This window comes from Lichenostomus cassidix, chromosome 9 (assembly GCF_008360975.1).
Source record: "Lichenostomus cassidix isolate B80296 chromosome 9, HeHo_3.0, whole genome shotgun sequence".
Classification (NCBI taxonomy): Eukaryota; Metazoa; Chordata; class Aves; order Passeriformes; family Meliphagidae; genus Lichenostomus; species Lichenostomus cassidix.
The window spans coordinates 3,222,117-3,249,919 of record NC_139490.1 but is presented as its reverse complement, the minus strand read 5'-3'; the positions used below and the strand labels follow the sequence as shown (position 1 = coordinate 3,249,919).

At 42.2% G+C, this 27,803-nt stretch overlaps 1 long non-coding RNA gene across 1 annotated transcript; it reads right to left on the bottom strand.

The window, feature by feature from the left end:
• Positions 1 to 482: 482 nt before the first annotated feature.
• LOC146433076 (uncharacterized) lies at positions 483 to 27,803 on the bottom strand. The gene is made up of 3 exons (XR_014853916.1): positions 27,629 to 27,803; positions 23,555 to 23,640; positions 483 to 606 (listed from the first exon to the last, which is right to left on the bottom strand). It is a non-coding gene; the product is annotated as an uncharacterized LOC146433076 (long non-coding RNA).

Here is a 27,803-nt window from a genome sequence, read left to right as displayed (position 1 = left end):
TGACAGTTGTTGTGTATCCCCAAGCACGAACAAGTGTTGCCCACAACTTTGACTCAGTGTCACACCATCCTGTTCTATTTTCATTTTCCTCTCTAATTCTCAGTATCTCCATTGCCAGTCTTTTTAAATTGTAGCTGGTTACAGGATTTAACAGTCCCTTCTGATATAAAGAAATTTTCGTGCAGAGATTGTAATTAGGAAGGCTGAGCTCTGTTCTGTTATTAGCAGGAATTGTGATTTTTGGAGTGGTGGGTTAATTGCTAATAACCATATGCAATGCTTCTGTCAAGATGTTTCCCATTATAGTAATTAACTTAGCAGCTGGGGTAACAGACATTTACCATTTGTCTTCACAGTATCCCTGATTTAGGATTGTTCCAAAACCCTTTTTGGACTCTGTTTGTTCAATTCCCAGGTGTAAGATGAAAAAGAGGGGAAGCTGAGAAGGGGAGATCTAGAAAGAACAAGTTGCAGGGATAGTACCTGTTTCAGATATAAAGTGTTTATCAGTGTATCCTCAGGAATTCTGCATTTTTCTTCACTAATCTTAGTCTTGAATCATCATTTTCATCATCACTGACAGAATGGAGAGCATGGCAGAGCAGCCTAAAACAGAGAATGTTTTCAGAAATTATTAGTTCGATGCTCAGATTAATCTGATCATTATTGAGGATTTATTAAATAAAAAGTGCAGAAGTTTTCAGTGCCTATTCATATCCTTAAACCTCAAAATCCCTATGGCAGGTGATTTTTTACATCATGTTTTCTAGTCAACTGTATAGATATAAAACTTTTTTGGTAATTACTTTCTTTCTGTGTTGTCTCACTGGAGCTCCTTCCTTCACAGAGCTGTGCCAGAATTACAGCAATATTATTAAGTATATGGCCTACCTGAAAATTAAGAAGGAAATAAAGTTGTTCTCCAAAGCCAGATCACATGACAGAGCAATAGCAGTTTTGTTGATTTAATTCATCAACAGAATATATTGAAAGGATTCATTTTGTTTATGAGATAATTTTAAATACTTTTAGGACCATGATGCCAGATTTATCCCTTTTTTTTAAAAGTTTTTTCTGGCCAGAGTAAATCCTGTACAGTGCTGTATTAAAGGAGGTTTGTTAATATCCTTAAAGATGTAAAGCAGCATGCCAAGGGCACTGGGAGCTCTCTGTGTTCCAAGGAATTGGCTTTGCTCCATTGCAAGGAATGGGGGAAAGCTAATTTACAGCAACTGAGGACCTAGCCCGCGTTGTTAATCATAATTATGGACTTATTTTGGGAGGTGCATTTTCTAAAGCAGTTGGGGAAGACAAGAAAATTAAGTTAAAATTATTTTCTTCCACAGGAGGTAAAAGTAGTACATAAATAAATACTTGGTGTTGCAGTAGATCTTTAAAACCTCCAATGGTTTTCTGGCACTGCAGCGTCCAGTGATATTTTTTCCTGCAGCACATAATAGTAAGTTTCTGATAATAGTGCTCACAGACAGCTTTGATTATAACCACTTGTCAGGGAATGGATAACTAGGAAAATAACACCATATTCAACTGTAAAAAATGCCGCCTGAAGTACATTAACAGAGTGATAATTTCTGCTAATAGCAGCCTCCGAACCCCATCCATTAGCTTTGAATTGAAATTCCTGCCTCATTTCTATCTTTCTGAGCATTTCTGCCCTCTGACCCTCTCTCTTCCATTACTTGGGAGCAGCAGAGCCACCCACAGACACTCCCTGGCACCTCGAGTGAGGACAAACTCGCTGTTTGAGCAAACTGCTGGGGACTGGGGACTGGGACACTGCTCGTGGCCCTGGCTCTGGCAGTGCCACACAGTGTGTGGGGACAGGCAGGGAATGTTTGTCCAACAGGTTTGCATTCTGGGGAGTTTTCCACCAGCATCCTACTCCTTTCACAGCCACTTCCATCCACCCTGCCAATCCTACAGGCAGCAGCTATAGAAATTACAGTTGCCAGGAACAGGAATTTAGGTTTTCGTTCGTGTCTGATGTTCCTCCAGGGAGGGGAAATAGAAAGGGTCTGAACAATTCAAGCCCAGAGCAGATCATAGAATCACAGAGTTGTTGAGGTTGGAGAAGACCTTTGAGATCACCAGTTGTCAACACCATTCACCACTAAACCATGTCCTTGAGTGCCACATCTGCACGTTTTTTGAACACTTCCAGGGACAATGACTCCACCACTGCTCTGGGAAGTTTGTTCCAATGCTCATAACCCTTTCCATTAAGAAATTTTCCCTAATACCAAATCTAAACCTCCCCTGGCACAATTTAAGACCTTTTCCTCTTGTCCTGTCACTGGGACACACCTGACCCCCACCTCACTACAACCTCTTTCCAGGTAGTTTTAGAGGGCAAAAAGGTGTCCCCTCACTCCACTCAGTCTCTCCAAACAGGAAAAAACGTTCAAACAAAGTATTTCTTTTTGACAGAATTAGTAGAAGCCCATTGATATTCAAGTCAGGAGGAGATTTCTGCAGGGACCTATTACATCTGATTGGGAAAATAAAATGTTACCCACATCCACAATTACTTCTGTAAAGACCGCTGATCTCATTCCCGAGCTTTTCTCTTTAGCATTAGTTAACCAAAACTCTAGCAAGAACAGGCTCTTGACAATATAATCCTAAAATAAGTTTTATGTTGGCAGGCAATAGCAACTGGGAGTACTTTCATCTATTTCTGGGTTTGGGATAACGACACTCCAATGAGTGGCTAATCTGGTGTGCTTGTGTACATTGAAATTAAAATCACACATTTGGGGGCAAGTCACATCTTCCCTGACCTACACAGGTGAGAGCCAGATGTAACTCTAAATTTAATGCAGCTATTCCAGCCTCATCACAACACAAAGGAAAGAATTAGGGTTTAGGAACTTTAGAGCAATCCAGTATTTGGCAGAGCAGTGCATGTATTAATAAACATTTTCTATGAGGAACTGTTTTATGTGGTTTTTAACCATTTTTTTCACAGTGATCTTCTCTTGGCCACGCTGATATCCACCTGAAAAATCTGCAAGCAGCTGAACAAGCAACTCATTCAAAAATTTAGCGGAGTATCTTCAGGCTTATGCATTGAGAGAAATCAAATTTGGGGTATTCGTGCTAGGAGTGTTTAAAGGCTCATCAAGTCAGGAGATGCAGAGAGCCCTTGGAGACTTGGCCAATCAGAGGTAGGCAACACAATCTGATTACCAAATATTCCTGATCTATCCAGAGGACGGGAAAATTCCAGGAGTTATCCTGTAGGAAAATTGAAACAAATAAATGCAGAATAAAAAAAGTGAAAGAAAAATTAAAATATGTGATGAAAGAGGTTTGCTGCCCCTGCTGAATTTTTCTGTTAGTTCATAGCACAGTTCAGTGAGCGCCAGGGCAACACTAAAGGGAAGAAGTCAATCACACAAACCAGGCAGTAACAACACTAAAGCAACCTCAGCCTTGCAAACTCCAGCCTCAACAAGCACTGATACTTCAATCATTCTAATTTATCCTCCGGGGTAGGCAGCCCCCTCAAAATTTGGGATTTAGATGTTCAAACTGGTAACTCTCATCTACATCACTGAAAATGCGGTCGCAAAATAAATCAAAGAAAAAAAGTGCTCAGAAGTCGAGTTCTCCTCAGGGTTTCCCCATCCCTTTGGAATTCTCATGGATCTCAGATGTGAGCTGCCATGTGATCCTGAGCTTCCTCCTTTGTCTAATACAGTGCTGAGCACATCACTGCTACTTAAAACCCGAAAATTCAAACGAATAAACGCTTGCTTTGTTTGTTTGCTTCCAATTAGGAGCTAATGAAATCCCAGGAATACACTTCCAGGTGATTTGTCACGGAACTGAAAGTCAGTGGTGGTTCCTCTGTGTAACTTCCCTCTCTGTCTGTTCTGCTGACACAACTAGACCACACTTCATTCTCCCAAAGACATTAGAGCATTACTTGGCTGTTTTTTCCTCCAAATTACCTGCCTGGCTACTGTCACCATTGATCTTTCAAGTCCTTGACTGAGTAATCAGTCAGAGAGCTAATTAATGTAGTGGCTTGGAGGGAAGGATGAAATGAAAAAGGAGATTTTTTTTCCCTTATTCTTCATGTTTTTATTGCCTTTGAAAGGTGCTTTATCCGTAGCATAAAGGAGCATTTGTCTGTGCTTTTTCCTCCTGACAGTTCACCTACCATAAATCTATTTCTCAATTATTAACAGAAACCAGGAGAATTTCGTGGGAATGGTGATACTGAAATCCAAGAAAAAAAACCTCTAAGATTTTGTATTTGTTTTTCCCCTATTGACACTCACAGACTGCAGTGTGTATTTGGAGTGAGCAGCAACTGCAAGACCTGACCCAGATTTTCAGATGGTTTTAGAACTAAAACAGATGTTTTAAAATTAAGATAACTTTGTTATGTTTGATAGAAAAAGAAGGGGGTTTTTTTTGTCCTTCCTTCCTGCTGGATCCCCTCCCCAGAATTTATCCAGATTCATTTTTAACCAAAATGGGTCAAGCTCAGGTGCCTGAACATATGGTTTAAACACCAGCACTCTGTTTGACTTTAGTCTGGGACCAAGGACATGAGAAAAGGGAATCACAGAATGGTTTGGCTTGGAAGGAACCTTAAAGATCATCCAGTTCCACACTTTCCATGCACCAGGTTGCTCCAAGCCCCATCCAACTTGGCCTTGAGCACTTCCAGGGATGGGGCAGCCACAGCTTCTGTGGAATACCTCATGCTAAAACATATATTCCAAAGGTACTCATAGAGTCCATGATTAAAAGAAAAAAAAATTCAAATGTTAAAGGCCAAGTTCTCCTAAAAGAATAAATGAACTATTTAAAAGTTAGCAGTACACAGATCCTGTTTTCCTCATCCTGGATATCTAAGAAGCATTGAGGATTCTTGTCATTGTAATAACTCTGATACGTGAAAAGGTATTTAATTTCCTTTATTCTCAAGGAACTCTACATGTCCTGGAACAGCTCTTCTAATCCACAGAGTTAACCCCATACTGCCATGCACATACAGATGGATATTTACGTCTTCTACAGCAGGATTTAAACTCTGTTCTCCACAGGGAGCTGATGAACTGAAAATGGTTTAATAAGCTTTCTCTTAAAATTCTTCGGGGAGGCAGATATTAGCATCAGCAGTATTTGTTGCTAAATGCAAATAAAATCATTGTGCGTGGGGGAATTGTGCTGACCACGCTCCAGGAAGCAGCGAGCACAGGGCTGCAGCAAGCAAGTGGCAATTAAATATTTCACACATGCCTGCATGGCTCTTTATCTGCAGCTTAACGGGTTGGGCCACAGCCACAACAACGACACCAAAATGGGGTTGGGATGGAATCCCCAGCTGGTAATTCTGTGATTAACTCGTGGAGAAACCCATTTCCGACAAAGGCTTGCACGAGAAGTGTCTGAGAAACCCACATTGCTGTAAAGAATTAGACAGGAGGAAAATACAGCAGTCAAAAAAGGAGCTTTCTCTCTGAGAAAATCAGCATTGCCTGGGCTGAGTACTGCAAACCAAGCATGTTTTATTAATTCAAGGATCAAGACAATAATGAATTAAGCACCTAGATATACAGGGGGAAAAGGCAATGTCAGCAGTTACAGGCTTTTTAGACTTGACCTCCTAATTTGTGCAAAAATCAAAAATATTTCTGAAGTTTACTATAATTAAAGATTAATAGAAAGGCCGTAAAGTTCTGAAAAGTTTATGAAGCTAAACCTTGCCAAACGAACTCAACATTTTTCTTTTATTATTGACTTTTTAGATGCAAACTCTGATCTATTCTGACTTCAGCAAAGCATTTCTTAGATGTGGGAAATTACTTGTTTAACCTCGAGCAGTTCTCTGTGCAGAAAAAGCTAAGGAGGATATAATGGTGAGTTGTGTCAAAAGGGAAATTGTTTAGTTATGGGAAGCTCAGTAATGAACTTTCAGTGATGAAGGAAAAAATAGTAATATCTTTGCAAAAGCGATAGGCACAGCCTCATGGAGTTTGCTGTGGGGAAGGTTGATGAGGACCAGAATCTCCTGCTGGAAAAACAAGATTACTTTGAGGCTGAAGTCTGTGGGCAACATGGATGGAATCTAAAGCCATGAAAAGCTGGATGAGACACTCTGGGACTAAGAATAATTGCTCCTCCTAGGGGGTCTTCTGAGCTACCTCATACAATTTTGACTCTTCAGGAGCTGCAGAAGAGAATCCAACATGATGCAGACGTGGAGCAGGAGCATTAGGATGAGCCAAACAGACAGCCAGGAAAAGAGAAGGAATTTGATGTGTTTAGACGAGCAAAACTGAGGCTTGTTTAAACTAGCAGGATGAAGCTGAGGGAGGAAAGAGGGATTGCTGTGTGAGTGCTCTCCTAAAGCACTCTGTGGAGGGGGGTGGGACAGGATCAGTGTCAGGGACACCCAGGAATGTTGGCACAGGAAAAGACAAGAGAACAAGCCAGTCCAAAGCAGCCACACATCTGCTGGAGCAGTGAGTGTCTGGGACAGCCTAATGCAAGCAGCAGCAGCAAAATGAAGAACTAGCTGCGTGGAGGAAATCTGTAAATTCATTAGAAGAATTCTAAAATATGTTTTTATGTGATAACAGGGAACTGGATTTGGTCACCAGGCAGTGCCTTTCAATCCCTCGCTCCTTGCTGGGTTTCAGCTGTTTAATTATGAATCCTATCACCATAACCATAGTGTGCTGCAGCCTCAGGTACAAGAACAACGCACTCTGGTAACTCCTGTGCTCAAAACATGGCTGTGCCTCAAGTTACTGTAGGAAATAGCTTTGGAGGAGGCCAATTTAACTAACTTTCAGTGACTTCCAACAATTAGGCCTTTTGCTCCCTGAAGAGGTAATAATCCTCTTGGTTTGTGTTTGGGTGCAAGAGAATCCTGTACCTTGCTTGGGGATCTTCAGCCCTGTGCTAATCTAAATCATAACCAAAAAATACACAATTAACCCGAACATTAGAGTGTGCTATGATGTTTTCTCTTAACAAATACATTTGTCTTTCAGATCACACAAAAACACCAAGAGGCTGAAAAAATGCAAAGACCAGCTGCAATTTGCAAAGGCAGATTTGCATGTATCCATGTCATCATAGCATGGGTGAGTACAGCAGTGGTGCCAAGGCAGTCCAAACCTGCTGGCTGAGCTTGTTTGCAATGTTCCTGACCCTGGGAAATGATCAGGTGCTGTAATTTAGTTAGAATTAGAAAATGATATGTGCCAACTTTCTTTTCAGTGTAGCAGCACCTTCTTTTGTAGCCATGTATTTCCTACCAGTCCCTGGCTCAAGGTTATCACTGCAGGGCTATCAGAGGCTCCTATCACATCTTTATCACATCAGCAAGTTGCCTCCTAAATTTTCTGTACAAGACCTTTATCCCCAGCAATGAAGCAGGCAGGAAAAAAGGCTGTGGATTGATCAGCAATTACAAAGGTGATTTTGTGGATCTAAACAACTGCAGAACATTCTGTGCAACAGCATTTCCCCCACTCTAGTACTGAACTCACAGGAGGAAAATTCAAACATTTAATGTCATTAAACTGGTATGGTAGACAACATTTCATTTAACATCAATTAGTGTGATAGATGATAATTTGGGCCAGGGCAATATGCAATTGACAGCCAGAGCTTGGGGTGGGCATGATCTGGATAAAGGGGATGCCCTGTGGATCTCTGCAGCTGAGGTGCTCCTCCCCTGTCACTTAATTCTGTGTGTGCTGAACAAGGTAGCAGCCCCACAGGACACTGCTCCTGTTATTAGGAATTGCATTAATGCACTAAAACCCAGGTTGAAAAGCAGTTTCTCTGGGTACACATTATATTCAGTGTAAATGGGATTTGTGTCCCAAACTGCTACGATGTATTTTGGCTGTTGCAGCGTTACTACTCACCCAGAATTTTTAAATTTACGGTGTTTTTCTGTATTTGCTCTCTGTAAGTGTTGAGCACAGCAGTGATAGTGATATACATTAGTTATGATAAACCATTCTGTCCATCTTAAGGCTTGTTTTTACTTACTTAAAGGTCAGTAGATGCAGCATGGGAATGAGAATTTGATAGCTTAGGAATTAAAAGTTTATGGGAATTGGGTTTGTTTTCTTGCTCCCAAAGCTCATAGGTGACCTGAAAGGAGTCATGAGAAGAGCTGTAAAGTTGTAAAAAAGGATAACTTTAGGCTGTTTAGCTCCTAAGGTAGAGCTGCAGTATCTAAACTTGCAGCAGAGAAGAAATGGATCCACAGCATCACCACAGGAAGCCATGTAAATTATCCCCCAGAAAAACATAAGGGACAAAGATGTGTCCTAAATCTCATCTTCCTCTGGGCTTAAATACTGGCCTGGGAAAAAATTTCTGTCTGTTTGGACTCTGTGGTCTGGGATTATCCTGATCTTTCTGTCAAGTGATCACTGATAATTTAGCAATCTTGAGCTGAGGGGCCAAGGCCAAGTTACCTCTTTTTCAGCTCAGTGCCTCCTTCTGCTCCTGCTGCAGCACCTCCACCCATCTACATTCCTCTCTTGGCTTTCTCTTCCTCTCAGCATTTTTCCAGAAATATCCAATTTCTCATCCCAGTTTCTCCTCTGTCAGGTGCCTCCAAAGGTGAAGACCTGCAGAAGTGCAGGAAACACTGAAGGAAAATATTTTCTTTTGAGCTGTTGGGCAAGAATAGAGACCTGTGTGTCCTCCAGCATAATCCCTGTTGAGGATCAATCCTGGTTCCATGACATCTGGAGAGGTTATCTCAGGCAGCACAGAGGGGTGTGAGCAAGGGGCAGGCAAAGCCCTGCTCTGACAGAGGCAGCTCTGAGCACAGGCTGAACCAGACTGTTAAAAGCATCAGGGAAACATCACCATTGTGTGGCCATTGTGAGCTTTGGGCTGGCAATTCTTGCTGCCCTGCCAGGATTAAAGCACTTGGATTTCACCTCCGTGTCTTAAGGCACTGGGGGGTTGTGCTTTCATTTCAAAATTCCCTTTAAGTTCTCCCTGCCTTGCCAAGGTGGCCTAAGGACAAATCCATTAATCCATGTGATATGGAGGTCTGTTTGCATTATGGGAGTTATGTAAGCAGGTAGAGCTCATCAATAACTAAAGGCTTTGTGGGTAAAGTAAGATGTGACCATTTTCTTCTACTTTCTCAGGGTTTCTGTGCAAGCCCCACAGTCCTTCTGCTTTTCTTCTGAGTAATTTTAAGGGACAGTGTTTTAAGGGATGACAGCTCCAATCCTTCCACCTGCAGAGGCTGTGTGAGCCTCTCTCATTCCTCACAGAAACATGCTGGAGGAATTACCAATGTAAAACAGGGATTAGAAAGGGAAGGATCAAGCTCCCTGGTTCTGTTTGGATGGCAGTCTGTACGAGGTGTAATAAAATCAATAGTTTCTCTTGCTGAAAGGGTTCTTTCTATCTCCAGCAATGACAAGAGGATAGTGGGCAAAGAGCTCTATTAGCTGTTCTTTAAGAATCAATCACACTTAGAAGCAATAGTCAAAATGACAGCAGCGGCACAATAGATGAATAATTTTTCACACAAATAGCCCGAATTTCAGAGAAGTGACACACTTTTAAAGAGATAGTGGATAAAATATCTGGTTCTCTGAAAACCAAGAAAATACTAAGCATTTATTACTAAAGACACTGAAGCAAAAGTGCTCAGATGCTTAAGGGGTAAAAGCCAAAATATCAATTCAGACCACCTGGAGCAAGAACATGAGATAATGATCAAGATTCACTTGGTTAAATTTTAAATGTCATATCAGAAAGTTCAAAATTCCTGAAGCTGCACTCAGGAAGAAAATCACCATGGCAGTGTCACTTCTGGGCTCTCCCTCACCCACAGTGTAACAACCTCTGAGCCTCAGGATCTGGCATGAGGCTGAGTCAGGGGAGGTTTAGGTTGGATATTGGGAAAGGTTCTTCCCCCAGAGGGTGGTGGGACACTGGACAGACTCCCCAGGGAATGTCACAGCCCCTGGGAGCTCCAGGAGTGCTTGGACAACACTCCCAGGGATGCACAGGGTGGGATTGTTGGGGTGACTGTGCAGGGCCAGGGGTTGGACTGGATGCTCTCTTCCAACTCAGGATATTGTGATTTTATGATCTGCTGAGGATGTGAGCTGATCCAGCCCAGAGCCTTTGTCTCACAGCAGATGAGAACCAGCTGTGTTAAATCTCTGTATTATATCTACATCCAGCATCAAGATGTAATTGGCAATTACGAAGTCACATTAAACATTATGTAGAGAGCTATTTAAATACATCAGAACTGCATAAAATACAAGGAAAAAATCCTATCAGGTAAAAGCCATATTCATGCATAAATAATGAGGGGGAAATATGGCAATCAGCTTGTTCTGTTGTATCACATTGAAATTTCCACATGGCCCCAGCAGTGTGGAAGAGCAAATGGAAGCCACAGCAAGGAAAGGAGCTGTGCCTGGAGAATTAGTCCTTGCTGACACTGGGTGAGCTCCTCACGGCTTGACAGCAAGCATGAAAGCACCATCAGGACCAAAAAAACCTCTGGTTAACATCCTCCTGCTGCCTGGGTGAAGGGTTTGAGGTGCTGCAGTGCAGGAACACTGGCAGAGCTGGAAGCACGAACAGGCAGTAGCTGTGCTGGAGCTGCAGGCAGGATGACTTTGTAAATGTGGACAGCAGACTGTACTCTGTCTTTTCATGCTGTCGTGTTTCTTTGTTGATGTCTCTGTTTTAAGATCTTTTTTGCTCCATGCATCACCAATTGCCTTTTGTTTTCTCGCAGCAGGAAAGGCTCAGTTAATCCATATGTCATGACAAAAAATCCAGCCTTCTCTTTGATAGGAACCAAGCATGACAGCAATCTATTGAAAAGGTGTTTTGGACTATCATTTCTTCCAAGCTAATTTATTGACTGGATGGCTTTCAAAAATAATAGGTCTGTTTCCCAAGATAATGAGCTGAGATGTGACTCACAAAGTCCGTGTGAGCACACAGACAGCCTAATTATGAGAAATAAACTAATAATAAACCATCAGTCTCTAGAAATCAGTATCTGTTGTGATATACAAGTCTAAACATCAGAGAACATGAATGTTTCCACCTGTTCCCTTCTGCAGTGATTTAGTTTTATTATCCCTAGATTTGTAAAATAAATTTCTTACCATTAAGCCCTAGACAGATCAGGATGTTGAGAAAGATCTGATTTTTGGAGGTGGGGGGGTGACAGTTTTGCTGAGCAAACTCCAGCTGGAGTATGTGGTTATGAGGGGAAAATGCTATTCAAATGGATATTTAGTCAGAATCCACAGATTTATAAATCAGAGCTGGCAAAGTGAATCATCCATGCAAATAAAAGCCCTTTAACACACCCCATTGACCATGTCTGTTTTTTTCCCCCCAGTATATTTCACTTTAAGTACAGATCACAGTGTAACTACATAAAGAATGTCTCTTTCCTGTAGCATTTGCGGAACAATTTAAACCATTTTTAACAAATAGTTTCTGTCACTCATTTTCCCATTCCTAGGACAGATGATGGACAGGACACAGCCACATTTTGCCTGTAGAAAAGGCGTATTAAAGAAATGTGCCATGCTTAGGAAACATGAATTATTCTCACTCAGTGCATCTCCTGCTCCTAACAAACAAAATGCCCACAGTCTTATCTTCCAGAATAAGGGAGCATGTCCAACTTGTGCTGAAGCTGTAAGAAAGTCTGTCACTACCCAGTCCAGCCAGTTTTCAACTCTTGGACCCCAGGGGGAAAATCTCATCCTGCAAAGAGCTTTTTTGACAGGTTTACAACATACCAAAAAAACAGGTATTCAAAGGAACTTTCACCGTGTTCTCCTCCCCTCAGGTGTGAATGCAAGAGAGGTTTTTATGATTACCTGTGCTCACTCTGGAGTAAAAAACACTCTGGAGTAACCAGCTGTAAAACCAGTTGAACAGTGGGAAATTCTGGCTCTCTGTGTGTTTATCACCCTTTCAAGGCTGGCACTTTTAAGTGTGACCCTGAATCACACTGACCTTCCCTTGGCTGGTGAAACATCTCTGCCTCATGTTACCAAGGAAAGAAATTGCTGCCTTAAAATGCTCCTGACCTTGTCCAGCACATTCCTTGTGCCACGACTGACTCGCTTTGGGTTGCCAATAAAGCAGAGCCCACGTGCTCAGAGATGACAAACCAAAGCTGCTGAAGTTACATTCCAGGAGCATTTATCATTTCCCCCAAGAATTCAGAGCTCCCCTCCAGCAGGGTGAACTCCAGGCTGCTGGGGATGCTCTGCCTTTGGCTGACATTTCTCTGAGTTATGATGGGATTTCTCCAAGCACACTTCGGAGTGTTGTACTAACATCAACACTTCCTAACGCTCAGCAAGACTTTTGACAAATCCAGGTTGTTCTGGGGATGGACAAACAGTGAAGATGATCTGGAGCCACAGACTCATCATTATTTTCTAACCCTGTTTTGTCTTTAGCAAGACAGATGTCCATTGAAAAGAAAAACATGTTTCCAATGCTTTTGAGGTTAGCAGGATTTTCCCTCCACAAATATCTCCTATAAAAGCTGTTCCTGAGAAAAGTGAGTGACCCAAAGCCCCATTTGGAGCTGCCCTGGAGATCCCCCATTCACACAGATTTCCACTTTCCTTTTAGGGCTCTGACTGAGGCCTCCAATTTGAGCAGTTCCCAGTGATTGTGGAGCTCTGCAGTGGTAAAAAGTCCACTTAGAAGAGATGAACAGATGCATTTTTAGCTGTCAAATAAAACCTGGACTTTAAGGGGTGAAATTCTGAGACATAAATAATCCTATGGTGCCACAACAGCCCTGTTACAGTAAGTCTGAAACCAATTTGCCATAAATATTTTTGTACAAGCCCAAGTACACAAACTCAACACCAGGCAGGCATTTCGAACAAGGGCAGGTGAGAGAGGTACCTGTTGGTTTTAATTAAGCTTTGCAAAACCCCCTTTGTGCCATGGTGTGCCAGGGTGAAAAATAATGAGGCAACCTAAGCCAAAGTGCTTCACTTCCAGTGCAGACTTTGGGCTGTGTGAATCAAATTTGCACTGAAAATAAGCAACCCACGAGCACTCCAAGAACAGCAGGTCAAGGAAAAGCAGGATGAGAGCTGCAGTGGGGGGAAAAAGGGAATTAAATGTTTTCCAAGCCCCTGGTTTCCATCAGCTGGGTACAAACATTTCATTCTTGTTTCCAGTGAAACTCTGTGGATTGTTTCAAGGTAATAAACATCCACTGTTATCATCTCACTTGGCACTTTAGAATGTTCATCCTGCAGATCCCAAAACACTTCAGAAACCTCTGGCAAAAGGCTGCTAAAAAGTTGTGGAAAAGTTTTCCTGAATGTTATCAGCAATTCATAGACAGAAAGAAAAATTTCAATTAAAAATAAAACCACTGCAAATATTTTTCCATTATATTAACCTCCAGGGATGTCCACTGAAACAAAACCAGTTGTGAAAAAACATACAGTGGGAGATTAAATTTTTACAGTTTAAATAAACCACACACTGGAAGAAGGAAATGATCATCCCTCATTCCCAGGGAAGAAAAGGGCAGCTTGCAACACATCCAAAGTGAGGCAGAGGCAGAGATAGGATGTGCAGAGCAGTTATCTTGAGGGCAGTGCTGATGGATCAGATCATGGGAAGCTCAGATGAACATTATCAAACACAGTTTTATGTTTTGTGACATAATGAACATCTCTGTGAATAAACCAGCATGAACTGGGAAAGGATTTTTTTTCCTGTTTCCCATATCCCATTTCTTCTTTGGCTCTGAAATAAAATTGGTAAATAAAAAGACCCCTTTGAAATGCACCAACTAATTTTTATTTTCCTTGAACGGATTCTACTCTCAGTGAAGAGAGCAGAAGAGTGGAAGAAGAGTGTCAATGTAGTATTTACTACTCTGTGGAGGAGAAAATGCTGTTTCTCCCAGTAGCCAAGTTCTTTAGGCCTGTAAAATTCCAGATGTTCCTCAAACACCTGGAACTGCACAGGAGCAGGAGGTGTGGGAGAGAGGAACAGAAACTGGAGATGCTGCAGGGGAGACACAAACACCTGATGAGCAGAACGTGTCAGGCTGCAGATCTGAAGAAAATCTGTGGCACAGAAGACCAAGGAAGCCTGGGAGGGCTTTCCATGAAGGTGTCCTGGAACATGAAGGGCAGATGGGCTGAAAGAACCTCTCACAAAGAACCTTCAGACCAGGAGACCTTTTCAGGAGCCAGGACTTCCCTGGATTCCCACGAAACAAATGTGCTGGCTTAGGGAACTCTGTGATCACGATTTTTGGAAGGTTTGGGGGGTTTTTTGTTTGTTTCGTTGGTTGGGTTGGGTTTTGTTTTTTAGGAAGCTTGAACATTTGGAGTTTAGTTCAATCTCCACAGTCACCTTCTGGGGAATTTTGATTTTATTGAGCCTGAAATCTAAACCGAAGTGATTTTACCTTCACAGGGCTTGGTTTTGCCAGACAGAAAAGGCACAAAGGTGGAGCTGAAGATCTCCGTGCTAAGCCCAGCATTCCCTGCCCGGGCTGGACACAGCTTTCCCCAGTCTGACTGGCCCGGGAAATGCGGGAATGTTGGGAGATGTGGGAATGTCCGGGAAAAGGAGGAATGCCCGGAAAAGCGGGAATAACCGGGAGATGCGGGGATGTCGGGACGTGCGGGAATAGCCGGGAAAAGCGGGAATAGGCGGGAAAAGCGGGAATAGCCGGGAAAAGCCGGAATACCCAGGAAAAGCGGGAATAGACGGGAAAAGCAAGAATGGCCGGGAAAAGCAGGAATAGCCGGGAAAAGCGGGAATATCCGGGAAAAGCGGGAATATCCAGGAAAAGCGGGAATAGCCGGGAAAAGCGGGAATACCCAGGAAAAGCAGGAATAGACGGGAAAAGCGGGAATAACAGGGAAACGCGTGAATGGCCGGGAAAAGTGTGAATGCCCGGGGAAAGCGGGAATATCCAAGAAAAGCAAGAATAGCCGGGAAAAGCGGGAATAGCCGGGAAAAGCGGGAATAGCCGGGATGTCCCCCAGCATCAGGGATGTGGTGCCACCTGGCGGCCTCGTCCTGGAAGGGCACCAGGTTTGGGGATCCCAGGAAAGCTCCTGGTCCCACCTTGCCAGCTCCTCTGGAAGCGGATTTTGGGACAGGAGGACCTCTGCGAGACTCCTGTGCCCCACAGGAACAACGCACGAGGTCCTGGCCCTGCATGAAGCCCGAAATGTCGTTGCTTGAACAGCCACATGAAGCAGAGTTTTCAGGGGTTCCCTACACGTGCTGGTGCTGCTGAAGAATTGTGGAGTGCAAATAGAAGAGAAATTTAAATAACTCAGGGTTCAAGATCATTGAACAAGGAGAAAAGAAAGAGGAGGAAGAATAAATCTCAAACTGACTCTGCCTGAATGGTAGAGAATAACTGGGGGAAAAAAACCCCTTGTGTCAGAGAGAAGTCTCAGATGGATTGGAGAAGTTTCTACTGTTGCAATCAGGGATCATAAAAACATGGAATATTTTGGGTTGGAAAAGACCTCCAGGCCATCAAGTCCAATGCCAACCCAGCAGCACCACTGTGTTCACCATTAAACCATTTCCTCCATGCCACATCCACCATTCTTTGAACACTTCCAGGGATGGTGACTCCACCACTGCTCTGGGCAGCCTGTTCCACAGCTTTCCATGAAGGAATTTTCCCTAATATCCAATTTAAACCTCCCCTTGTGCAACTTGAGGCTGTTTCCTCTCATCCTGTCACTTGCTGGAAAGGAGACCAACTTGGCTCCAGCCTCTGTATTTGCTGAGAAGTTCAGGTGCCAGTGCCATCCCTAGATGTAATGGAGAAAAATAATTTAAAATGAACAGTGGAACCACAGCTGAGTAGTCTGAGGAGCAACCACCCCGTCCTGACAGTGCCCATACCTGCAAAAAGTAGAACTGTGCTGTGCAAATTGAGAGCCAGAAGATCTCAGCATTTTCCCACCAAAATGCACTAGGAAGAAATATTTCTGTCGCTGGATGTTCTCGTTACGAGGTGTTAAATTTGGCTAACAAATACACTGCTCCTTTCTAATGGATAACGTGGCTGCACTTTAGTCAGCGTTTCTCCTCTCATTAAAAAGTAAAACAACACCTCATCAGCACGGGGTGATTTGCATACAGAGGCTTCCCTGCCACGTCTTGAAACGTGAAGTCATATTTCACTGAAAATCCCCCAAAAAGGATTATGTCCTCACTTCAAAGGGCTTATTTCTTATTCAGCATCGGAGAGGTTACCAAGGACCCCAGAGGGATTTGCTGGATTTGTGTCTGCAAATAGTGTCGCAAATATACTCCAGTCTTTTAATTTTGTGGTGCTTATTGTCAGGGAAAGATGAAGTTCCAGGTCCCACAGCCCTCAATCCAAATGGAGGTGCCTAAAAAAGGCTGGATAAGCTTCTTGCTGAGGAATATGAATCAGAAACCTAAAAATATGGCGAAACATAGGTGGTCTTTGTTCAGAAGGCAACTGTTTTATAGAAGAATCTTAAAGAATGAGACACAGGGAGCTTGGAGTGAGGAATTTTGGGGGTGTTTTCCTCTTTTTAGAAAGGTTACTAATGATCTGCAGATCATCAGTCTACCTGTTTGCCTCTTCCTTTTGTTTCTCTCTTCTTTTTGTTTCCCTCATCATCCTCTTCAGTGGTATCAGCACTATTGGCCACTACTGGAGGGGCTCTAGGGATGGAGAGACACCAGTTCAAAGCTCTTTACTGCACATTTAACATCTGTGCTCATACCTTGTATTTTCTAATCCCTTTTCCAAATTCCATTCAACAACAGTCCTGATCTCAGGGGTAAATATGGCCTCAAAGTGAAGTCCATATAAACTTCAAGGCAAAAGGAATATATAAGATATTGGACAGAGAAGCAGTATGATCAAAGTAAAACATAAAAAATCCCCTTTTTTTTCCAGATTCAATCTTTAGGTGCAAAGGAAAATAAGTTAAATTGGCAGGAGCACATTTCTGGTTGGTTGTTTCAGTAAAAGCAGCTCATTATTTGAAGGGAGAAACTCTCCCCCAGCCTAAAAGAAAAGGAGATTTACAGTATGATCCCCATCTGGCTTGGGATGACATCAAGACTTTTCAACACGGTTATCCAAAACAGTCAGAAGCCCAGGGTTTGGAATATTTTAATCACAGAACCATAGAAAAGGATCCCAGAATGGTTTGAGTTGGAAGGGACCTGAAACATCATCTTGTTCCAACCCCCTGCCATAGCAGGGACACCTTCCACTATCCCAGGCTGCTCCAAGCCCTGTCCAACCTGGCCTTGGACACTGCCAGGGATCCAGGGGCAGCCACAGCTTCTCTGGGCACCTTGTGCCCAGAAAGTGTGGAGAATCCATGGCTGAATTCTCCCTTCCCCTGACTCAAAGAGGACTGTAACTTCCATCTGTCACCTGGGATGTTGTGTGGAAAGCAGCTCAGATCACAAAGGCCTGGCGGGTTGGGACTGAGCACAGAGGCTCCTCTGCTTTGCTGTTTTTAAAGGCAGAATCCCAGTCAATGTTTCTTGTAGTCAAGGAGAATCTGAGTTCAAAGGAATTTCAGTTGTGTCCCAACAAAGCACTATGGCATGGAAACAGGATAGAAAGCTTGGATGAATGTTCTGGATCTGGTTTATAATGAGGGGGTTTGGGGCCCATGCAGTACTAAAAAGATTTCCAGAGGTTTCAAGACCTATGGCCAGATCTCTTGGGCAAAGTTTCCTGTTATATGGGACTGCTCTACACAGGCTGAACTGTGTGGAGTTTTGTAAGTGAAAAAAACCCCAAGGATGATCATTAGTCTGTGGCTTTGGAATTTTTTAATGTTAACACATAGAAGTTGTGACCAGTGGTAACACCTTTGGCACCTTAAATAGTGTTTGTTATTGCCAGGAGAAATCCTGCACGAACTAAAAATGTTGGACATCTGCCACTCACAGTTTATCACAGAATTCCAGGATGGGTTGGGTTGGAAGGGACCTTAAAGCCCATCCAGTTCCACACTCTGCCATGGCAGGGACACCTTCCACTGTCCCAGCTTGCTCCAAGCCCTGTCCAACCTGGCCTTGGACACTTGCAGGGATGGAGAGTCCTCAACCCAGATGAGGCTGATGTAGAGCATCCTCTGAGGTTAAGATGCCAAACATCAGTTTAAACCAACTCTTGCTCTCCTAGGACAACTGTTCTCCCAAAAAGTGACACTAAGGAGTGTCATCCAACCTCTGAGAACCCTGAAGTTTTCAGCTGTGTGTTGCATCTGATGTGAATGTATCAAATAACATGATTTACCTGCATGGACTTTGAGGTGAGCTCTAAGAAGCACATTGCTAACAGTGTGAAGCTTGTTAAAGTCAGGGGTTTAGCTATTCCCTTCAAATAAGGGAAGGAAACTGTTTAAAAAATATATATATCCTAGATACTGTAATTCCTACTCAAAAAAATGGACATTTATTTTCCATTTATTAAAACTTAACTGTGCTTCAGATGAGACCATGTGCCTTTGGTATTTGTGGAGAAATATTGGCATATTGGGTTATAAGTGACAAAGAGGATGGGTAATCCTGACTGATCCTGAGGCTTCATGTCTTCAGAAAATTATCTAAAATTTACTTCTCGAACTAGTTTCAAAATTTGCACTGAAACACATGAACAGAGCCCTAAAAAGACAGTGAACACTGAGCTGAGGGGAAAAAAAAGACAGCAAGCCATGCCTAAACCTCATCTATCACCAAATACCATTGTGACAACTGCTGTAAAAAATTCAGGGGTTTAGGATGGACACATCAAAGTGGAGCAAGAACTTTACAACCTCATCCACTCCATGGTTACTATCATCTTTTAACCAAGCTCCATTTATGTGTCCCAAAGCAGAGACAACCTTCTTTTCTCAAAATACCCTGCAAAAGTGGGAAAGGGAGAGTCTGACTTCAAAAGCTCTCGAGCACTGTAACAGTAGATCAAGTGTATTTTAATTAGAAAAAGATTCAGGCTGCAGAATACAGGTCTGGCTCTGGACCTAAACTGCTCTAACATGCAGCCTGGCTGTCATATTTCAGCTGGGGCCTCTTACTTTTACTGTGGAAATAAAAATGAAAAAAATCCTCCACTGTAACATTGGTATGAGTCCAAATTGACAATAAAGTTGCTCGAGTTTCTTGGGATTTACCCTAACAGGAAGTTTTATCGCTGCACATCAGCGTTAGTCATGCCTCAGGTTATGAGTCAAGTCAAAACAAAGCCATCGCCTATTAAATTGGGAAGGGAAAAGAAAGTAAAAGTGAAATCTGGAGTATGCTGCAGTCAATAAGCTGATGTTGGCTTCAGGAGAACGAGTGTGTCACCCAGAAAAGTGTCTGTAGGAATTCCAGGCTTTGTTTTATGCACATAATACACATTAAATAGCCATTCTGAGAAGTGCAGCCTGTAGGTAAATATAGTACATACTTGATTTCATTAGGAATTGCACTTTTAATTATTCTTAAGGGTAGGAGGTCAGGAATTTTTTTATCCTTATATTTGGAGATTTCTGCTATCTGAAACAGGAGAAAAGTCATCAGCTCTTCCTAACAGCACGTTTCTTCTACATGAGCTATACGAAATCAAAAGCTCTATGGCTTTGCTGCAGCAGCTTTCTCCATTCTTTCAGTCTCTATACAGATAAACCAAGTTAATTTTAAGCAACCAGGAAGTTAATCTTAGCTGCTGCAGAAAGCTCACCATAATAAAATATTATTTTACCAAAATCTGGCAAATTCACTCTCCTCACTGCTGGCACTTGAATGTTACAATATCCAATAATGGATTTTGATTTCCAATTGTTTTGGTTATTTCACCCCTCGGAATAGCACAGCTCTAGTCCAGATGTATTTTAATCTTCCTTACTGCCCCTGCCAAATTTCTGTTTCCCATTTGCTGAGTGCTCTCATCATGAGCAATATGTCCATGTCACTTCCTCCCTATATGTTCAGGCTTTTCCTTGGCTCATGCAATCCGGAAGAAGCTAAGCCCAAAGGAGAATGCAAACCCTTTAGGGCTGCTATTTTTAAATTCAGGAACTTCTGTGGGACTGTTTGAAAAGGAGATTCCTTTTGAAGATAATAAACAACATCTGAGAAATAACATTTACAGTTCCTCCCCAATCTCATGTCCCAGCCCTGTAGCAGGTCAGTGAAAGTGACACTCCAAAAAGTACAAAATATCCTCAGAGAAACCACAGAGAATCAGGTTTCCAAGTGTGCCTGGTGCTGTAGGGATTTGGGATATTTGCTGAAACACAAGGACTGTCCCCACTGATCATGGATGTCCCACCCCTGGAAGTGTCCAAGGCCAGGCTGGATGGGTCTTGGAGCAAACTGGAATGGTGGAAGGTGTCCTTGCCCATGGCAGGGGATTGGAATGAGATGATCTTCCAGGTCCCTTACAACCCAAAACATTCTAGGATTCTGTGATCTGCATCACCAGGTTCTGGTATCTCTTCCTCTCTCCCTCTTCTCCTCAAGGACTGGCCTGACTTCTGTAAACAGACATTTGATCCCTATAGATGCAAGGCCAACTGCCCAGGAACCAAATCCTCCTCTCTCCACATTCAGTGGGGAGGAAGGAAGGGCAGCTTTGAGCCCAGAGACAAGAGGCAAAGATGTCCCAGGGGCAGCACAGAGACCAGGAATTCATTCCATTCCTACTCGTTTTTCCTGGGACTCTGTGAATTGCCACTCACTTTTTAGGCACCTTCTTGAGTGACCATCAGTCCCTCTGTCCTCTGACACTCACACAGTGCAGCTCTGAGCCCCACAAGGGGATCTCACATGTAAAGCAGAACGAGTGGCAAAGAGCAGGAATATGTTCAGAGCGCACCAGGCTTCTCTTATGAAACAGCAAGAGCCATCTAGGTAAGGCAAACACTTTGGGTTTCTGCCAGGATGCAAATGCATTCCAGCTGGGAATCCTTGTGGCATTCAGTGGTGCCAGGCAGTGTGCTGGGCTGTGAGGGATCCCACTGCAGAGAGTGGGGTCAGGAGTAAAACCCCTGATGCTGCTCAATCCCTGATCCTGTCCTCATTCCTATTTCACTACCACTTTTCTGTTACTTTTGCCTAAGCAAATACTTCCAGCAGAAGCTTATCTTTGAAAATCTTGTGGTTTATAGTTTACTATGAAAGGTAATGGTGATTCTTTTTCTGTGCTAGCAGTATGTTTTAAGTATTTTTCCATATTATTAGGGGCCAGTTGACAGCACATTTCCCCCTGGCTCATTCTTCTCAACCCAGACACCAATTTGCATGAAACTTTCAGGAATGTCATATCTGAGATTGCTGCCCTCTGGTAAATCTGCTTGAATTAGACCATGAATTGCAAGGTTTCAAAGTGAACAACACACAATCACAACACCTTGGCTGATTGCAACATCATTTCCTAAGGAAATTAATTCTTTTTTTTAAAAAAAATCAAACAATAAAGGCATGCACTGAGCTGGACTTCATGGCTCTCAGGGACTGTTCATCATCACGGCCAGAGCACAAGAATGTCTGATAACGTAGGTGAGTAGATTTTGCTCTCAAGGCTCATTATTTACAAGGCAGTAACTCCGTGCAAAGGTTCTTAGCAGCAGCTGTAGCACTTCTTTATTCACAATGTAAATGTGCTGTGTAAATGCTTGTAAAACTTTATGAGCTCCATTGCCTCCGAGCACTTCCAATCCAGGTATGGTTAATAAATCCTGCATGTGCAGTGTCTCCAGCCCCTCCCCAACCTTCCAGGGCAATATTCCACAGGCCAAGAGCTCCTCTACACCCACTGAGCAGTGTTAGGGGTTTTTTTGTTACTCTAAAAGACACAGTCCCCTTGTAAGGAGCTGCAGAGATTTAATTAACTTTACTTTTTCCATCCACCACCTGTGGCCTCCACCTCACACACTCCCTGCCTTACTTATTGATGCTGCTGAGCACCCACACCCTCATCAATGATTTCTTTATTTCTCTATGAGATTTTTTTAGGGTGAAAAGCAGCAGCCTGGCTCTCCTCGATCTTGTGGAGAATCCCCACTAGGTGGCACCGATATCCAACATTCCCTCTCCACCCTGCGTGTGAATTCCCCTTGCTTTGCTCCAGGTCTTCTCTCCCTTTTTTTTTTTCCAGCATTTCCAAACTCTGAGCTCATCGGTTTTAATAACTACAAAAACAAACAGCTCCCGGGATCTTTTTTCCTGTCCTTACGGTGCTGAACAGATCCAAGCCAAAAGCCAAGTTATGTTTTTTCACAGACAAAAAAGATCAATTTTCAGTGTGGTTTCTACAGCTGGTTCAGGAGTGGAACTGGTAGAGCCATTAATTATTTATTTTAGGACCATCATCATTCGAGTCCTTAGTGGTTCTTTACTTTGTCATCCTCACTTATGTGCATAATAAACATGACCTCTGCAAGAAAACCTCTTCTCCCAGACAGACCAAGGAGCTGGGAAATAAGGAAAGCTGTGAGGAAAACAAATGTAGAAGTGACTGAGAGCTGCCACCAGCCATCCATCTTGCAGTAAACAGGAGAATGTGGAGGGAGTCCTACACAAAATCCTTTGTAGGGAACTCAAACAGGAACAGAATCAGGCAAAATGTGACTCAAGTGAGGCTTTGGCAGCAAATAAAACATAATCATTCTGTCAACAGGAAGCAGTCAAGAGTAATTCCTCACTAATAGGACTGAAGAAATTGTGGATATCTTTTAGATGAGATTGAGATTTTTCAGCAAGTCTTTCTCAAATTCAGCTCTTTTCTCCACTACTCTATAGGTCCCAAACAAATATGTGAAATTCCTTTGGACTGGAACTAATTTTAGTTTGTAATGTAACAGCAAGGCCCTTCCAAGATTAACAATTAGGAAAGATAATTATGATTTGGGAAAGAAGCCTGCACAGATTTTCCTGGTGAATAAGAAAAAGCTAGAAGTCAGTAACTCCAATTAAACTACAATGACAATTTGGGAATAACCCTGTAACTGACTGGAAAAACAGCTTCTGTTTCTGAGTCTGCCAGGTCATGATAATATCATTAACAGAGATAGCAGTCCTATGAAAATGAATATGGATATGGCTGTTGAAATCCTGAGTTCATTTAAAATTCTTTATCTGCATTTCTTCAGATTCTAAACATAAATTCCTGAGTGAATGTTTTCTCTCCTCAAATTAACTTTACAAAGTAAGAGTTTCCAAACTCCATTTTAAAGTCTCCATTTCAGATCCTTTAAAAACCACAAGGAAATCCCAGATATAAACATCGATGAATGAACATTAGTTCATCACTCACTACCTTACAGTGCAATGATAATGCAAACAGTTGTGAAGATGGGATTTCTGGAAGGCCAGAAAGTTTCACAGCTGTGGGATAACAGATCCTGGCTTTTATTCAGGTGCTGGAAAAACAAAGCCTCTGAACAAAATGGATAAGTGTGACAAGACTGGGAAAGGCAGGGGATGGAACAATTCAAAGTTCACTGACCTATTTACTCCTGCATCTGCCACGGCCTCCAGTCTGGACAGCCCAATGGGAAATGAACCAGGAAAATGTAATCACTGGAGATTATCCTATGTATGAGAGAAAAACAATGTCTGCAGTCAGCCTTCCCAAGTTCAACAATTTCCTCTAACTCATAAAAAGCGGAATGCAACTGCTGTCTTTGGAAGCAGCAACGTGGGGAAGCCTCCTTCCCTCGCAGATAGGACACAGAATTCCCCAACACTCCAGGCATGGAGAGCCCACCAGGCTGCTGTGTCCTTACACTGCATGGTGCTCTCCCAGCAGTCAGGGCTTTTTCCTCCCATGTAGGATTTTTCCCTCCCATTCCCACAAAAATCCCACAAGACTCCTCCCTGAGCATGGGGCAGCCTGAGTTGTTGTCTGCATTTCACCCCCTGGTTCAGGGGGATCTGAATCAGCAACAAAACACACAGGAGCCAAACACAAACAGATCCCCGTGTCAGTGCACACAATGTGCAACGTTACAGCAGTGCCCAGAGACTCAAATATCCAGCCCCTTAATTGTAGGAGTATCCAGATTATCATTAGCACTCAATCATTATTATATTTCTTTTTTGTTCCTCAAGAACAGGGGTTTCCCATTGCAAATTTCCTCACAAGGTGAATCACCTGACCATTGTTTAAAGTCAATTCACTGTTTAAAAGATATGGGATCCTAATCTTTATTTTAAGTGTTTACTACTGTTTTTATGGAAGCTGTCATGTTAAGAACAATGGAGCACGTAATGGCACGAAGAGGGTTTTTTTCCCCTGGGGATTGCAGCAAAAGGCTGATCAAATTTCAGTGTTTCTTAGAACTGTTCTGCCTTGACAGGCAACTAATGGCTCCAGCACAGGACACATTGAATTTCAGCTGTGCTGACTGCATGGCAATGACATAAAGTCACGTATGGCAATTCCAAGTGCATCCTGTGTGTGTCATGTGAACAATGAATTTGTAGGTCTGTGACAAATATAGCTCCATTACTTCCTAGTCCTGCTGCAACATCTGTACATTTTAATGCATCTCTTACCTGCATTAAATATTTACAAAGGATAATGGTTTTGAGCCAGTAAAATGACAAGACTGTTTAAGTCAGGAAGCACCAGAAACAAGATGAAGTCATAGTGTAGCCTCCTCAGACATCTCCACCAGGAAGCACATTTCCCACCTCAGTGTGGAATTGTTTAAATTACTCTTTTTACTCACACAAAATTTTCTCACCAGTGCTTTATCCGCACTCCTACCATGAATGCTGCAGGATTTAGATAAAGGTAGATTTATATGCATCCATGAAGTAGAAGTCAATCATCATCTCCTATTCCACATCCAGAACTGGGGCACAGAATGTAAACGTCAAAGGTCTGATGATGTGGAGTGTCCAATTTGGTATAACTTATATTTGACTTCTTTTTTCTCCCCCAGAATGGTAAATAGCAAAGAACTTTCTATATTAAAACACAACTCTCCTGGTCCTCACCTCCAATGTGGACATCAGCAAGCAGAGTTCAACTGATCACTCAAGCTGGACACTCAAACATAGGTCAGCTATAAAAATCCTGACTTCCTCCAATGTCACAAACTATGACCTCAAGCAGGGGTAAATCCAATTTTCCCAGGAGCATTCACCTCTTCAAGCCCAGTCTTTTTATTCCTGCAGTTCCTGATCACTACTAGATGACACTGCACATTAAAACAATCTCTGTATGTGTTAATAAACTTTAGCCACTGGACAGAAAGGTCATTCTTGGCTAAACATCTGCAGCTGGAATGTACTTTGTAGCTGGAGAGGTAATAACAGATGCCTTGCCAGAACATTCCTGAACTTCTGGCAACCAAAGGAATGGGCTGTGACTTGTGAGGGACAACCTTTAATGTGCATTTTCATTGCTTGGGATCCCTGATACATTGATTGGGAAGATTAAAATAAAACGAAATGAAATCAAATAAAATAAAATAATTGCTGCCTGATCTATTTAGCCGTTGTGCTCATTACAGCATTCTGGGAAAACTCAAAGCTGTTCAATGATCATTTTTATTAGATACTGGCATCCCTACTTATGTAATAATTGTGGCATCGAGTTTAGCAAAACTGACAGTGAAAAAAGTGAAAGAAAATAGAAGAAAATTGTATTATGAGAAGGAAAATAAACAAAGGAAACAGGCAAACCAAAAAACGTAGTTCTGTGGTGTCCAAATTACAGAGGATGCACTTCCCACATCTTGTGGTTGATGATGAGAACCTGTGTCCCTAGGAAATGGGATTTTTCTAACATCTCTCGCTGATCAGGTTCTCAGTTACTCAGTTGAGTCTATGTAACCTTTCCTTATGGACAGGAACTTCCAGGGTTATAATTCATACATTTCTCAAAACTTAAGAGGAACTTCATTTTGCTCAACATTTCTCCAGACTGGTTGAACCTGACAGCAATTGGCCAATGCTCAGCTGGTAGAGCAGAGCCCAAAGTGGCAGGCAGTTGGGTCACACCAGCCTCCTTTGCTTGGGAAATGAAAGCAGAGCTGATAAATGGCTGAGTGAAAATTCCTGCCATGAATTCCCTCTGCAGCTTCCCTGCAGATTCCCCATGGCTCAGAAACCACTCATCCCTCATCTCTTCTGATTATATCAGCAACGCACCCAGAGATTAGGCCAAGTAACGTTGCTCTCCTAGCAACTAATTTAATGCTTTTTTAATACATTACAGCCTCTTTTAGGTCCAAGCCTTTCTATTTTGGGACTTCCAATTCAAATTTGCCTAATAGCTTTGCATAATAGTCCCTTGCTCCCAATAAATTCCTCATTTCAACTTTAATTGGTTTGTTCATGGAGAATCACAATTTACACGAGTGGAAGAGATCTATCACTAGCAGTTACTGAATATAAGTAATATTTGATTAAACAAAATGAGATAGTAATTTGCTCTTTTTTTTCCCTTAGCATTTGTTAATGATATTGCCAATTTCTACAAGCAGATAAAGTATGTTTACACCATAATCAATTAAGTGTATTTGGAATAGGTATTAAATAACACTGTGGGTTCAGTGTCCTTTTAAATTTACATTTTATCATTTTTAACATTTTTAAATGTCAGCCAATTGTTCTCCAGTGCAAAGCAATCAAAACTATAGACACAGACTGGTTTTATGAGAGGTGATGTAAGCAACAAGTGGAAACACAAAAAATTTGAAGAGCTGCAATACTGAAGTATAAATCACCCCCAGTGATTTTAAAGTCTCAGTCCAAAAATAAAGAATTATCTCATTTTACTCAGCCTGATGAGCCTGGAAATGGAAAAAACACAGGATAACACTGAAGGAGCTTGGGAGAGGGAGGGGAGGTAGAGTTTGGGTGATAGTAAGAACCTTTCTGGGAATATTTCTGAGAAAGAAATGAATATTCTAAATCTGCATGAAAATACCTAAACTTGAAACACTCCTGGTTGGAACAAGATTTTAAATATAACTTTGAGTACTCCATGAAGCTTCCTAAAGACAACAGAAAAGACCATGATTTTTTTTTTTAAGCATCACTGTTTCAAAGCAATTACAATCTCTTCCTGGACGTCTAAATAATAATAATTTCAAACACTTTGGTCCTCAAACAGAGAGCAAGGGATTCCATTAAATGAAAATATATCAAACAGATATTTGAAATACACTTAGAAATCATATTAGCTTGTGGTACTGACTGCTATTAATTACTGGAATATGCAGAATATTTGAATAAGAATTTCTGAAGCTTCTTTGATGTTGTTTTTCTATTAAGGCCAGAATAATGCCAAAGAAAAACATAGATTTATGAGTTAGATACATTTAGGGAAAAAAAAACAACTTTGGCATATGTATTTGATTTTTTTTGCTTATTCTTCTAGTTCAGCTTGGCTCTTGGTCCGGCTTTGTTTTTTCTGTAATAAAGTATGCTAGGAGAGGAAGCTGTATTTATGCTAAGTCTGAGTTTATGCTGATGAAATACGTGACCTGGTTTTGGCACCACAGTGGGATTTGGGAGCACCGAATGAAAATGGCACATTCTGGGGGCTTGAATTGAGACGCACCAGTGACCTGAGCTGGGCTCTGGGAGCACAGGGAAAGCTGTGGGATTCAACACCCAAAACAAAGTGTAGCCAACAACCTTTGAAAAAATAAAGCAATCTGATGAGTAGGTTTAGATGGGATATTGGGAAGGAATTGTTCCTGTGAGGGTTTGAGGCCCTGGCACGGAGTGCCCAG